Raw genomic sequence first — 15,303 nt, 5'->3', positions numbered from 1 at the left:
TTATACACAGTAATTACACTACTTTGACTAATTTTCAATTAATACCTTGTTATGCATTCAACCATGATACTTAAAACTTGAAGGAATAATTTATTTGTCAATAATTACTAGTAATATATGTAATTTCATAATATACAGACAACTTTCTCTTGTTTTATACATATGTTTACATATATATATATATATATATATATATATATATATATATATATATGTCAATCTACGTATTTATCTGTTTATACACTTGTCACTCCTGGGGCTCAGTTGTATAGTAATGGCTTGTACATACAAAGCCCTGGATTCTATTCTTCACTACCACATGCAAATAAAAATCCAGAAGTTGTGCTGTCACTCAAGAAGTCGAGCACTAGCTTTGAGCGTAAAAACATAGGGACTATGTCTAGACTCTTACTCAAGACCCAGGACTGACACCAAAATAAGATTGAATGTTGTGTCTGCAACTCTATAAATATAGGACTTCAAATAGCTCATCACAGAGCAAGCCATGAGTCTGGTGCTGACAGCTGCCATCTGACTTAGCCAGAGGTATGCCACTGCAACCCAGCTCCACAGAACCACATGCTGCTGGCTCACTCACCCCTGTCATCCAAGATATTCGGGGACTGAGATCAGACAGTGAGGGGTTTAAAACCCAGCCCTGGCAGGATGTCTGTGAAACTCTGTGCTGTGCCTCAAGCAAAAGTAGTACCCCCAACATTTTAGTGCAATCCCTATGGCTGACTCCCCCCCCCAAAAAAACCTCAGCAATCTCAATCATTAGATGTGAACTTTGTGCAGTTTGTGATGTGTTATTGAAAGAATGGTGATACTGATGAAAGCACCCTAATACTAATGACAGTTTGTGGGATACAGCTATGTGATGAGTTCTTCCTGAGGTGCTGGATCCTTCGTGTGGTGCTGTTTGCTGTGTCCTGCTCAGGATGCTATGTGCTGAGTCCTTCACAGGGTGCAGTGTTCTGAGTCCTGCATTGGGTGCTGGGTGCTGTGCGCTGAATACTGTAAAGAGTGTAATGTGTGTTGTCTTTCAAAGGGTGGATTCTTTCATCTTGCCCTTGTAATAGCTCCACAACTTGGATGATTAGGCAGACAAGAATATTGAGGCTCAGATATGTCCCCATGGCAGGGACAAAATTATGTATTACTGAAGACTAGTGAGTTGTCTACTGCAGACAATTGTTTTGTTTTGATTTTTCTCAGTCACGAACCTTGAACTCAGGGTCTAGGCGCTGATCCTTACCTCTTGGACTCATGGCCAGCACTCCACCACGTGGAGCCAAGGACCCACTTGCAGCAGAGTGCCACAGCCTAGGGTTGTATAGCCAAGGTCTCTCATCCTGGCTTCTCAGTAAGCTGAGATCAGATTATCTGGGTTCCAAACTATCCCAGACACAAAAGGTCCCATGAGAATATTATCTCCAATTCATCACTAAGAAACGTGAAGTGGAAGCTGGGTGCTTGTGGCGCGTGCTAGTCATCCTAGCTACTCAGTAGGATGAGATCTGAGGATCATGGTTCTAAGTTAGCCTGGGCAGAAAAGTCCGTGAGACACTTAGCTCCAATGAACCAACAGAAAACCGGTGGCTCAAGTGGTAGAGCACAAGATTAGAGCTGAATTGCTCAGGGACAGCACCCAGAACCAGACTTCAACTCATACAACTGACAACAACAAAAAAGACATAAGCAAACTAACAAACCTGAAGTAGAGGGCTGAGAATGTGCCTTAGGGGTAGAGTGCTTTGCATACACAAAACCCTAGGCATGATTACTCTGGACCACATCACTAGGAAAAAGCCTGAAATGGCTCTGTGTTTCAAGTAGGAGAGGGCAATCCTCGCACAAGAGAAACTAGATACAGTGCTCATGTCCTGTGTTCAAGCTCCAGGACTAGTGTATGCACATACACACTCGCAGGTGTGCTCGCTCACTCACACGCAAACACACACAGAAAGTAGAAGTGAAGCTGTGACACGAAATGGGAAAGCAGTAGACTTCTGCTCTGAGATCATGGTCAGCACCCACGCCCTGTGTTTAACCCCAAATCTTATCCTCTCAGGGCCCAACTAGGAGAAGTCAAAGGTTTCAAAACCTGATGAACTTCATCAGCCCTAGATGACAGGAAACTTTGTGATATCTGATATGTTCTTGGATTTCCGAAGCTTCCGGAAAGCTAGGAGAGGCATCATAGGCCCATCATCATAGGTTATGAAACATTTAATTACGTTCAGTGCCCTAGTTGTCTGCCAGAAGGACTCCTGAATTATATTGAGCCCTGTATCTGAACATCAGAATATAGTCTCACAAAAGCAGGATAAATGCACAGAACTTGGCCTTCCATGGGAGGTGGCATAAATGAAGGCTTCCTGTTAAAATAGAGCACTAGGGAAAGAGATCGTTTGGCTTTCAGAGCCTGCCCACACTCCTCCTCACTAAGTGGCCCAGATGTAGTTGCTTGTTACACAGCTGTACAGGATTGAGGCCTTTTGTGTGCCTGTCAAGACAATGAGAGAGACTTCTTCCAGCAGGACTGGAGTGCAGAGCAACCTTCAGGCTATATTGGGAGCAGTGAGGGGAGCCCTGGAACATGCAATGTCATAAAAGCATTCTCTGTGTTATGAACTCATAGTATTGAATAATTTCCTTGCTTGGTGCCATTCATCATAGCTACTCTACTCTGGAGCTTTACTTGTAGGAATACATCCATACATAGACAAAGACGTGGAGATAACAGGCTCTTTTTGAGGAGGCAGGTCCTGGCTTGAACTATGAGCCTGTGCGCTGTCCCTGAGCTCCTTTTACTCAAGGGTAGTGCATTAAGCTTGAGTCAAAGCCCACTTCTGGGTTTTTCTGTGATCTCTTAGAAATAACAGTGTCAAGGACTTTCTTACACTGGCTGGATTCAAATTCAGATTCTTTACATCTCAGCCTCCTGAGGATCTGGGGTTACAGTCAGCAGCCACTGGTACCATCTTTCTTTTCTTAATTTTTTTTTTAATCTGGACAATCTGACTTCTTAGCGGGTCATTCCAATGGTTTGAACTTATAAGAGACTACCCAATGTTCTTTATAGCTGCTTTCTCGGAGAAGGATTTTCTCTCCTCATCTTCCACTCTGGTCACAGGTTTGAAGCCAAAAGTGAGAAACGAGTGTCACAGGATTGAGGAGCAAATGTCCACAGGACATGCCATTCTGTCACTTAGCATTGAGCTGCAGTGAATTTACTGTCTCAGGATGAGAGGACCAAAAGCTGGAGTGATCTTCATACTTTCTGTATTACTCCTTTTGCCTATAAAATTATCTAATAATTATGAGAATTGTGTGTCTCCAACCTTAACTATCTAGGACACACTAGAAGTATCTTCAGGTTTCTATTTTTATCTAGTACGTCCTGAGATTTATATTAAATATTTGTGTGGAGCGGCTCCTTGGCAAATCCCTGAGGAAAGCTGCTTGAATCCTCTTCAGGAGATCGCCTTCCAAAGCCAGCCCAAGCAGGAAGTCTGTGAGACTCTTATTGCCAATAAAACACCAAAAAATCAGAAGTGGAGCAGTGGCCTAGAGGGTAGAGCTCCAGTTTTGGGAGAGAAAGCTTAGCAGGAGATACAGGTCAGACCAGGCAGGAAAGTCTAGGAGTTGCTTATGTCCAATTAACGACCAGATGGCTTGAAGTAGAGCTATGGCAGTATTAGAAGATGAGGCTTGAGCAAAACAGCTGAGGAACACATTGCACCCTGAGTTTAAACCCTGAGATGTCCAAAAATATAAAATTCAAAAAGAGAAGGCCAAGTTTATGTATCAGTGCCCTACTTAATTACTTGTGTATGTTACTTCCTTGAGTGCAAACAGACTGTATGCAAAGCTTTTGCTTTCATATACTGATTTATTTTTCAGATATGCTTGTTACGCATACTGCATCATTGTCTTTATTTCAGCCCCATCGCTTTGTTCTTCCAGGGTTCCAGGCCTCTGTCCTTATACGATGCACATTGCAGCTCTCAGCAGCCTATAGTTACATTTTATTATGAGGCCATTCCAGGAACAGTCACAAATAAGGCAAGGGAAGAGAAGATCAGGGTTTATAGAAATATCCGGTATTCAAAAAATTACACTTGGGGACACAAACTGTAGCATACTTATGTAAAAACTACCATTAAGAACAAAAGATGAGAGGGCAGGGAATGTGGATTAGGGAGAGAGTGCTTGCCTAGCTTGCACTAGGCATTAGGGTTACGGTGAGGATTAGGGTTAGTGTGATGTTTAGGGTGAGGGTGAGGGTTAGGGTGAGGGTGAGGGTGAGGGTTAGGGTGAGAGTGAGGGTGAGGGTGAGGGTGAGGGTTAGGGGGTGTGTGAGGGTTAGGGTTAGGGTGATGGTTAAGGTGATGGTGAGGGTTAGGCTTAGGGTTAGGTTTAGTGTTAGGGTGGTTGTTAGGGTTAGGTTTAGGGTGATGATTAGGGTTCGGGTTAGGGTTAGGGTTAGTGTGAGGATTAGGGTTAGGGTTACGTTTAGAGATAGGGGACACGTGGGGACACAAACTATAGCATACTTATGTAAAAACTACCATTAAGAACAAAAGATGAGGGGGCAGGGAATGTGGATTAGTGAGAGAGTGCTTGCCTAGCTTGCAAGAAGCCCTGGTTTCTATTCTTCTGTAGTATATACAGAGAAAAAGCCAGAATTGGTGCTGTGGCTCAAGTAGTAGAGTGATAGAGACAGTGCCCTGGCTTTGAGTTCAACCCAAGAAATGTCAAAGAGATATATAAGTAGGTAGGTAGGTAGGTAGGTAGATAGATAGATAGACAGACAGACAGACAGACAGACAGACAGACAGACAGACAGACAGACAGACAGACAGACAGTCAGACAGACAGAAAGACAGACAGACAGACAGACAGACAGACAGACAGACAGACAGACAGACAGACAGACAGACAGACAGACAGACAGACAGACAGACAGATAGATAGATAGATAGATAGATAGATAGATAGATAGATAGATAGATAGATAGATAGATAGATAGATAGATAGATAGATAGATAGATAGAAAAATTATACATGAATCTGCTCTTGGATGTCAGGAGGAAAGAAGGGAACAATTCCCAGTCATGAAGCCTTCTGCAGTGTGCCAGGACACCAGCATCACCTTCACACAACCACAGAGCAGGAATATTGTCTCTTTCCCACTTCTCAGGCAGATGAATGCCCCAGAGCCAAGAAGGCAAAGCCAGGTTCTAACTCAGGTGCTTGGAAATAGAAGAGAAACGGCCCTGCCTGTCCTTGGACTGGGGATTTGCATTAATGATGTGGAGAATTAAGGAAGGAGAATGGACTGGCAGAGGTAAAAGAAGGGCCTTCAAATCTGACAAATGTAGAGTAAAAAATCCACTCCCTAAAACAGAGAGCAGGGTTTTTCTACTCTGTTCCTTCCCTCTCTGTCACTAAACTGACTCTCTATTGGTAACCTAAAGATAGCCTGAAGCTCCCTTCACCTAAAGGAGGAAGGTTATTCATTGTTTGAAGAGGCTGAGAAAGTGTGACCTTGGTGTAACTCTAACAAATGTTTCAGGTTTCCATTCATTGCTGGGTGTGCCTGGAATGAATGAATGAAGTGGTTTGCAGCTCACTTCCCTGTTGAGTGTGTACCTTCAGCCTCCGAATCCTGCAAGCCTAGGTCTCTCCACCTAGCCTGGCTTTTGATACTGTTTTCTGTCCTTCAAATACAGTGTTACACTGGAGTTCTTCCTGCTAACAGGGATAGGGCTTGAATCCTGACAATTTCATTTGAACCTTGGATGGATCAATGATGTTTCTTTCCTTTTTCGACAGCACAAGAATTCTAATAACATTTAGAGTTCTAGTAACTTCTCATCACCAAGGGAAACACAAGAAGCTGTTGAACATCTGACCATTCAGAAGTGGAAGTCAGAGTGTCATAGAATTTCCTGCCCTGGTTGGCTTTCGCCTGTAATCCTGAGATCTCAACCTCCTTAGCTAGGTTGATGGGTGTAAGCTACTGTTGTTCTGCTAGGTTCAGGACTGTAATGACATTGACGATACAAGTTAACTGCTTATCACAAAAGGCTTGGGGAGCATATTAAGCCTTTCAACATTGGACCATTCAGATCCCTTTAGCACACAGGCTATAATGCTACAGTCTGAGATTGCTGGGCAAGTGGATCTGCTACACTTCAACCTTAAGCTCTGACTCCAATTCTGGCTTACATCAGCGTTTATTTTCCAGAGAATGTTCTCCTAATTAGCAGATAGGAAAATTACTTTGAATAACCCTTACTTTTTTCCTGTTGTGTGTCTTGTATCAAGCCTGGGCCCTGTCCCTGGGCAATTCATCTCAAGGCTAACACTCTACCACTTGAGCCACAGCACCACTAGGTTTTTTTATTGGTGGTACATTGGACATAAGAGTCTAACAGGCTTTCCTTGCCTAGACTGTCTTTGAACTGTCGTCTTCAAATCTAAGCATCCTCAGAAGCTGGGGTTCCAGGTGTGAGCCACCCGCATCTGGCCAATTTTTTTGACAGTCCTGGGGCTTATTTTTTTCAAGGCTAGCACTCTGCCATTTGAGCTACTCCACTGCTTCTGGCTTTTTCTGAGTATGTGGCACTGAATATTCAAACCCTGGTAATCATGCATGTTGAGCCAGCTATTTACCACTAAGCCACATTTCTAGGCTCTCCCTTACAATCTTATCCCACAACTTGTCTGTCCAAAAAAAAGGCTTCTGAGTATAAATCATTAAAGAAATCCCTTTAGGAAGTTGTTCAAAGATAAATAAGACAATGTTCATACTTGAGAGAGACTCTAAACATGTGAAGACTATTACAAATGCCTCCATTTAATTATGTATCATGTTTCAACAAAAAAAGTTTTAATGAAAAATGAATCAATGTCCTAAACTATTGTTTATAATTTTATAATAGATGTGCAAAATGTAATAAATATGTGTATCATAAACTAAATAAAATACACAATAAATGAATGAATCACATAAAAAATAAAAAAATACAAAACCAATAATAAAAATCATAATATGTAATAAACATAATTATGTAAGTATATATCCTATATTACACATGTGTAGAAATATCTTTTCCATTGCAGGGCCTCCATTCAGGCCATGGGAACTCTAGTCTGAATTTCATTTCGTCAAGGACAGTAAGCTTTGACTTCACCCATGGTACAAAAGAGTTAGGTGGACGGTGAGATCAAATCCCACCAATGGTAAAAATATTGGCCCAGTTCCAAGATAGTGACTTAATTTTTTAATGAAAGCAGTTATGTTTATTCAGTTACATACTGAACATTAAAAAAAGCAGTGTAGAATTTTGTACAGCTAATCAGACGTCCTTCCCTTACTCCCAAAGTGCTTCTCTGAACACTACATTTTTTCTTTTTTTTGTATGTTTTTTTTTATTGTAAAAATGTTGTACGGAGAGGTCACAGTTACTTGAGCAAGGTCATGAGTTTATTTCCTATTGAGCATTGTTGCCTCCTCCTTGTTTTCCACCTACCATCCCTTCCCTCCCATCTCCAAAACTACTCCCCTTGCCAAGCTGAGTAACTTATTTTTAGTTTTGGCTTGGCATGGGGTTTGAACTCCGGTAGTGGCAAATCTTCACTTTCCCTCACATTGCTACAGATTTACCAAGACCCTGAGGTCAAATCCCAGGCTAGCAAAGAAAACTGACAGAAATTCCAAATCAGGGAGCTTTATTTTTTTAATTATTTTATTGATTAATTAATTAATTTTTTCTTTTCCTTTCTTTTTTTCTTCTTCTTTTTTTTTTTTGGCCATCCATGGAGCTTGAAGTGAGGTCGTGCCAACACTGCCTCAACTCGATCACCCTAGGCTAGGTGCTGCTCGGGACCCAAACCCAATCCTGGAATCCTAGGCCCAGAGGACTTGCATGAGGAAAAAAGTAGGATAGAATGAAAAGTGGGGAGCTGCAGAAGGCTGGAGTTTTATGTTTTTTTTTCTTCGCACAGTGACCATCCTGGGTCTGAATATGATGGCTGCAAAGTGGATCTGACCTGCCATATCTATAGGCTGGCGTACTATCAAGAAAAGCATAGGACAACCTGTCAACATAGGCCCTGGCTTCAAATACCGGTCCTGACACCTACCAATGGCAGGAGATCCCAAGAGACTCATTCCTATGCATAGGAATACTGATTGAAAGAGAAGTTTGTGCATCGGTGGAGTCTAAAATTGGATGCAATAATCCTAGGACACGGATCGATCTCAATTAATAGTTTAATAAGCATGAAAAGAATACTATTCCTTTAATATTGGTATAATAAATACCAAAGAGTTGGTAGGAACGTAATATATGTCATTCAATCATAGATAGGCGGCCATGGCTCTTTTTACCAATATATATTTATTTGTATAGCACTGTCTGCCTACCCACGTATAGCTGTTTTGTACAATGCTGGGGCAAGATCTCAGCACCTGGGAAACACCTGACAGCTTCATTGGCTAGAGGCTGCCGTGCTCACACTCACCCATTCATGAATTGGGTCTACATGTCGCTGAGTTCAGATCCTAGCACAGCCAAAAATTTAATCTTGGATAAAGAAGCCAATCTGTTTTCCTTTTCCGGGAGAGTCCTGAGTGCCAGGCATGATTGAGAAGACATCTACAAATCTAGATGCTATGTGATAGGATACAAACAATATAAAACATAGTTCAATCCTATCTTTAAAATGTATATAAGGGGCTGGGGAAGATGGCTCAGTGGTAGAGCGCTTGCCTTGCATGCCTGAGGCCCTGAGTTCGATTCCTCAGCACCACATAAGCAAAAAGAAAAAAGCCAGAAGTGGCGCTGTGGCTCAAGTGGTAGAGTGCTAGCCTTGAGCTGAAGAGCTGAGGGACAGCACCCAGGCCCAGAGTTCAGGCCCCACGACTGGATCCCCCCCAAAAAAATAAATAAATAAAAAAATAAAATAAAATGTATATAAGGAGTATGCTTTCCAGGGATAAGCCTTGAATTCAGGCCTAGGGAACAGGCCTGACTTTCTGGTCTTCAAGCATGGTGAGCTTCCCCTTTCTGCACAGTGCAACAGAGTTACCCAGACCCCGTGTTCAAATCCCAGGCCTTGCAGACAAAAAAAATGCCACACATCCCAAGCAAGGGAGCTTCATTAGCATTTTTAATATTTTTTAAGTTCACTTCAGCTTTATTTGATACATTTTGATTTTATAACACTAGAGTTTTTCAAAAAAGGGATTTAAACTTTTACATTTCAGCATAGCACATTGGTGTTTCTATTTTGACCATCTTCTATGAAGAGTGAACATGAAAATAAGGACACCATTTCTCCCTAGAAGGTTGGGACAGTTGATTTTATTTATATTTAGAGTTATTTCTATAATTATAAACTTTCTACATTTGTGTCATGTTAGCTTTCCTCAGTGCCTACAACGAAATACACTAGGGGAGGGAATAAACTAGATTGTAAAATGAAAAACAAAAACATTGGGAGTGGGATGTAGTCAGTAGTGGAGTATTTGCCTAAAGAGCATAAAACTCTGGCATAAATATTTCCTAACGCTCAAAGTGTTAGAATTTTATGATCTATATGAACAAACTTCTTTTTGGTCGTGGGCCTGAACTCGGTGGTTATCCCTGTACTCTTCAGCTCAATGTGAGCAATCTACTTCTTGAGTCACAATGCTATTTCCGGATTTCTAGTGGTTTATTGGAATTAAGAGTCTCAGGGACTTTCCTGTCCAGGCTGGGTTTAAACCGCCATCCTCAAATCTAAGCCTCCTGATTAGCTAGGATTAGAGGCATGAGTCACAGGTCCCAGGCACTTGAACAAACTTCTTAAAGATTGATTCTGAGAAAACAAACCTGGAATATACTTTTAGTATAAATAATTTATAATGATATGTTCAAGGCACTAATTGAGAAGTATTTATTCATTGGCTGGTTTCTTAGTTTATTTAAAGATATATTATATAGATTCATTATTAATATATATACATATATTCTTAAAAATGTAGTTTGAAGTGTACCTAAGAGCCTATGTGCTCATGTAAAGTTATACAACTGCACAAGCTTCATTATTTTTTTTCCAGTTTGGTTGGTACCATAAATTATGTGGGATTTTTCTATTGTTGTTTTGTTCTCTGTTTTTGGAGGATTTCTCTCCCTTTTATCCCCCTCTCCCCCACCATGAACTTGAACTCAGCTTGCTCTTTCTTGGCATGGTTGTTCATAGCTGATTTTCTACCACTTCAGACATACCTGTAGCCGGGCTTTTTGCCAGTTAATTGGAGATGATTTTTCTCAGGCTTTTCTGCCTTCATTAGCTTTGAAATTTCATCGTCCAGTTCTCAGCCTCCTGAGTAGCTAGGATTATAAATGTGAGCAACTGGGGTGCCTAGGGATAAATTAGACTTTGGTTGGTGTATTCTTTCTGTTTTTCTAAGCATGGGATCATCTAATATAGAATTTCGGTGAATGTCCTGGGTCTGAAGTAAGATATATAATACATATGCAAATCTGTATAGTTCGCATAATATGTAATAACTTTAATACATGTTATAAGTGTAGTAATAGTCAATAAATATAATGAATGAATAATACAAAAAATAAATACCCTCAAAGCAATATGCAGTAAACATAATTATGTAGATATTAATCATTTTTTTCAAGTGTGGATGAATATTACTTAACAGGGCTGGGAATTGAATTCAGGCCCAGGGAACAGGCCTGAATTGCATTTATTCAAAGAGGGTGAGTCTCCCCATTCTCTACAGTGCATTAGTGATTCCCTGACTCTGAGTTCAAATCCCAGGCCTAGCAGAAAAAAGCAGGCATGAATTCCAAACCTGGGAGCTCCATTAGTATTTTTAAGATTTTTAAATTTTTAAAATTTTTTATTTTATTTTTATATACTTTATTAAAAATTGATTTTATTTTATTGATTTATTCATTTATTTTGCCAGGCACAGGGCTTGAACTTAGGTCGTAGCAACTCTGCCGCAGTCTCCATCACCCTAAACAGGGATGGTGCAGCTTCTGGGCCCACAGCCCATCCTGGTATCCGAGGCTTCAGGGGCTGACAGGAAAACAAATTCAAAACGGCACTGAAAAATAGCCGTGAATTGCAGACTGTCGGCCGTTTCTCGGTTTTCCTTCCTTGCCTGGTGACCATCCCAGGCCCAAATGACACAGCTAAAACCTGTAGGTCACCTGGCATTGCTGAAGGCTGGCAGGCTGGCAGCGAAGCCATAATTTGGACACCTAGGCATTTGAATTCTGGTCATGGCACTTAGAAAGGCCTGGAGAATCTAAGAAAATATTGCCTGTTCATTGGAACACCAGAGGAATGTGATCAATGTCATGGTTGGATGAGTAGGTTGTCAATCAACTTAACATAAAATTAAGCCCAGTATTCACAAAATGTGGACTGATTTTAATTCAAAGTTTATTATGCATTAAAAGAATGTGTGTGTGTGTGTGTGTGTGTGTGTGTGTGTGTGTGTGTGTGTGTGTGTGTGTTTGTTGTTGGTAGTGGGCCTGAACTATGGTCCTGGGAACTCTCCCTCAGCTTTTAAGCTCTGGGATAGTGTGTACCATTTGAGACACAGCACCATTCCCGGCTTTTTCTGATCATGTGGTCCTAAGGAATCGAAACCTGGGCTCATACATGCAAGACAAGCACTCTCCCAGTGAGCCACTTTCCCAGCCCCTAAAAGAATACTATTGATTAAATAGAATTCTCACTACATACTTGTGAATCACTAGGAAGGTAGTATATGTCATTGAATACTACTAGATACACATCACTGGAAGTATCTAAATTTCTAAATGTGTATTTATTTTTATACCACTGTCGGAATAGAAAATCATTGCTATTTTGGCAAAACCTGAATCTCCATCACAGGTCCTGGGATCCACCTGGCATCTGAATGTGCTAGAGTCTGCCATGCTGACACTCACCCATTCATGAATTGGGCCTCCTAGGGCCTCAGTTCAGGCCCCAGCATTGCTAAAAATGTCTTCATGGAGAAAGATTCCAAGTGTGATACCAATTTTCCTTTTCTGTGCAAGTGCAGGGTGTCAGGTATGATGTAAAAATATGTCTGCAAAGCTCCATGCTGTGGAATAGATTTGAATGAATGTAATAAATGGTTTTTTTTTTTAATTTTTTTTGGGTCCGGTCGTGGGGCCTGAACTCTGGGCCTGAGCACTGTCCCTCAGCTCTTCAGCTCAAGGCTAGCACTCTACCACTTGAGCCACAGCGCCACTTCCGGCTTTTTTCTTTTTGCTTATGTGGTGCTGAGGAATCGAACCCAGGGCCTCATGCATGCAAGGGAAGCACTCTACCACTGAGCCACCTTCCCAGTCCCTGAATGTAATAAATGTTATAGGTACACTCCCAGTCAGTCCATAAATAAATGATAAGTAGATAAATAAATAATAAAATATAATGAATCATTCCAACAAACACGATATAAACTGAATATATGGATGTAAGTATAAATCATATAATAAACATGTCTATAAATGTTATGTTTTCCAGGGCTGGGGCTTGAATTCAGTCCTAGTGAACAGGCCTGAATTGCTTGTCTTCAAGGGAGGAGAACTTTCTTTTCCTCCACCCCCCTCAGTGCATCCAAATTACCCAGCTCCCAAGATGCATCCCTGCCTGGCAAACAACAAAATGGCACAAAATCCAAGACAGGGAGCTTCATTAATATTATTAATTAATTAATTAATTTTTTGCCATGCATGGGGCTTTAACTCAGGTTATTGCAATTCTGCCTCAGTTTCCATCACCCTAAGCTGGGATGGTGCAGCCTCTGGATCCACAGCCCATCCTGGGTCCTAGGCCTCGGGGATTAACAGGAAAACAAAATGAAAACACCACCAAAAAAAGCCACAAACCACAGAAGGTCAGCAGTTTCTATTTTTCTTCATTGCACAGGGACGATCCTGGGTCTGAATGACATGGCTGCAACCTGTAGTTCACCTGGCATTTCTGAAGGCTGACGGGTTGTCAGTGAAGCCATAGGCCAACCTGGACACTAGGCCCTGAGTTCAATCCTGATCATGCCATTAAAAAGGGACTGGAGAGTCTAAGAAACTATTACCTGTCCATAGGAATACCAGAGAAATGTGATCAATGTCATGATTGGATGAGTAGTCCCTCGAAATGAGTCTAGCATGAAATTAGACACAATAATCACAGGACACAGACTGATTTTAATTCATAGCTTATTATGCATTAGAAGAATATTATTGATTAAATGGAATCCTCGCTAAATACATGAGAATCAGTAGGAACGTAGTATATGTCATTGAATTCTAGTTAGACACCTTTGGCAGTACCTAAATAGCTACATTTATATTTATTTATGTACCACCATCGTCATAGAAAGTTACTGCAATTTTGGCCAAATTTAGATATTTATATTTATTTATGTACCGCCATTGTCGTAGAAAGTTACTGCAATTTTGGCCAAATTTAGATATTTATATTTATTTATGTACCACCATCATCATAGAAAGTTACTGCGATTTTGGCCAAACAGGGGCTTGATCCCAGGTCTTGGGATCGACTTGGCAGCTGAATGGGCTAGAGGCTGTGGTGCTGATACTCACCCATTCAAGATTTGGGCCTCTCAGGCTTTCAGATCAGGTCCCATCATTGCCAAAAAATTCTTCCTGGTGTAAGATTTCAAGTGTGACACCTGTTTTCCTTTTCTGTGCAAGTTCATAATATGTCTGCAAAGTTACATGCTATGGAATAGATGGAAATAAATGTAGTAAATATTATGGGTGCACTTACAGATTGTAAAATAAATGCTAAATCAATAAATCAATAATAAAACATAATGAATCACTCCAACAAATACAATATAGACTTAATATATAGATGTAAGTATAACTCGTATTTTTAACATGTCTATAAGTTTTATGAGGTGCTTGAATTCAGGCCTAGGGGAAGAGTTTAGTTCATGCATGATTCTCATAGGAAATGATAGGCAAGGCGTATGGCACAACAATAATTTTTAATTAAGAGTTCAAGAAGTGTGACAATAAGGATCACATTCAGAAATTGGAGGAAATGGGAAAGATCCAAGAATCAGTACTCACATGGTGTAGAGCACATGGGCAGCAAGATGGCGCTGGGAGGAAGTTGAGTGGGCAGAGCCCAATTTGCTTTATGTTCAGTGCGTAACCAGACCGTGGAAGCTTAGGTGCATGATAGGATGTGACCTTGACAGTGATTGGTTCCTCTTCCTCCCCTCCCATGCCACCCACTCTTTTTTGCTTTAAAAACGGCTTGCTCTATCTTAATAAATGAGTGTTCCTGCTTGAGTTGACTCCCTGCTGCATCTGATTGTCTCCCTGGCTGAGGGAGGCTGGGGAACAGGCGAGCGGCTGCACTTACCTTTCCTCAGACCCTGTCCGTCTTTCGTGGGATGGACGAAGACCCAACATCTGGCTCCCAACATGGGGCACGAAAGGAAAATATACCAGCAGAGGCTAAGCAGTCTGTCAGGGTAAGTGAAACCCTTAGTATGGGTAATGCTATCTCACAGAAGTAGGAGGAGGAGGCAACATTAGGCCTACAAGGAGTAAAGGAGGACTTGGGAAGTGAGAAGGAAAAGGAATGGGTTAAATTTGACCTAGAACACACCGAAACATGCACCATGGAAGTCAAAACGAGGGTGAAAGTTAGTCCCTCTGATTCAGATGCCCCTGATGGTCGTAGGCCCCCTCCTTATTCCCCCAATGGAGGGGAGGTACAGAAACCTACACGATCTTGAGAGATACCTGCAAGACTCAGACCCCTACAAACCATCCATGGAGGGGTGGATGGCCTACTAGGAGGCCTACCCTGGAAAGGAAGGGCTACCTGAGAACATGGACCCTAGGCCACAAGATTTTCTTCCCCAAGTGTATCCGGTCAATCTGGCAACAGGAACAAACAGGCTCTTGGAATGGTATCCATGGTAAGCTAAGGATCTTAAAGAGCTCTGCAACGCAGTGGCGGAGGATGGCCCAAACTCTATCTTGGGCCCAGAGCTTATTACAGGACATTGCTTATCACCCAGTTGTCCCTAAAGCCTGGCTGGATGTGGCTAAAGCCATCCTCACCAGTTCTCAGTTTATTAAATGTGTGCTTTCTTTAAGGAGGAATGCAGAGGGCAAGTAGAGAATAACCAGCAGGCTCAACCCATGATACCTATTACTTATGCCTTGTTAACAGGGACGGGGAAGTGTACTCCACTGGCGTCCAAC

The sequence above is a fragment of the Dipodomys merriami genome, unplaced genomic scaffold (assembly GCF_024711535.1).
Source record: "Dipodomys merriami isolate MVZ:Mamm:240054 unplaced genomic scaffold, mDipMer1.0.p SCAF_394, whole genome shotgun sequence".
Lineage (NCBI taxonomy): Eukaryota > Metazoa > Chordata > Mammalia > Rodentia > Heteromyidae > Dipodomys > Dipodomys merriami.
Note: the sequence above shows the minus strand (reverse complement) of the source record.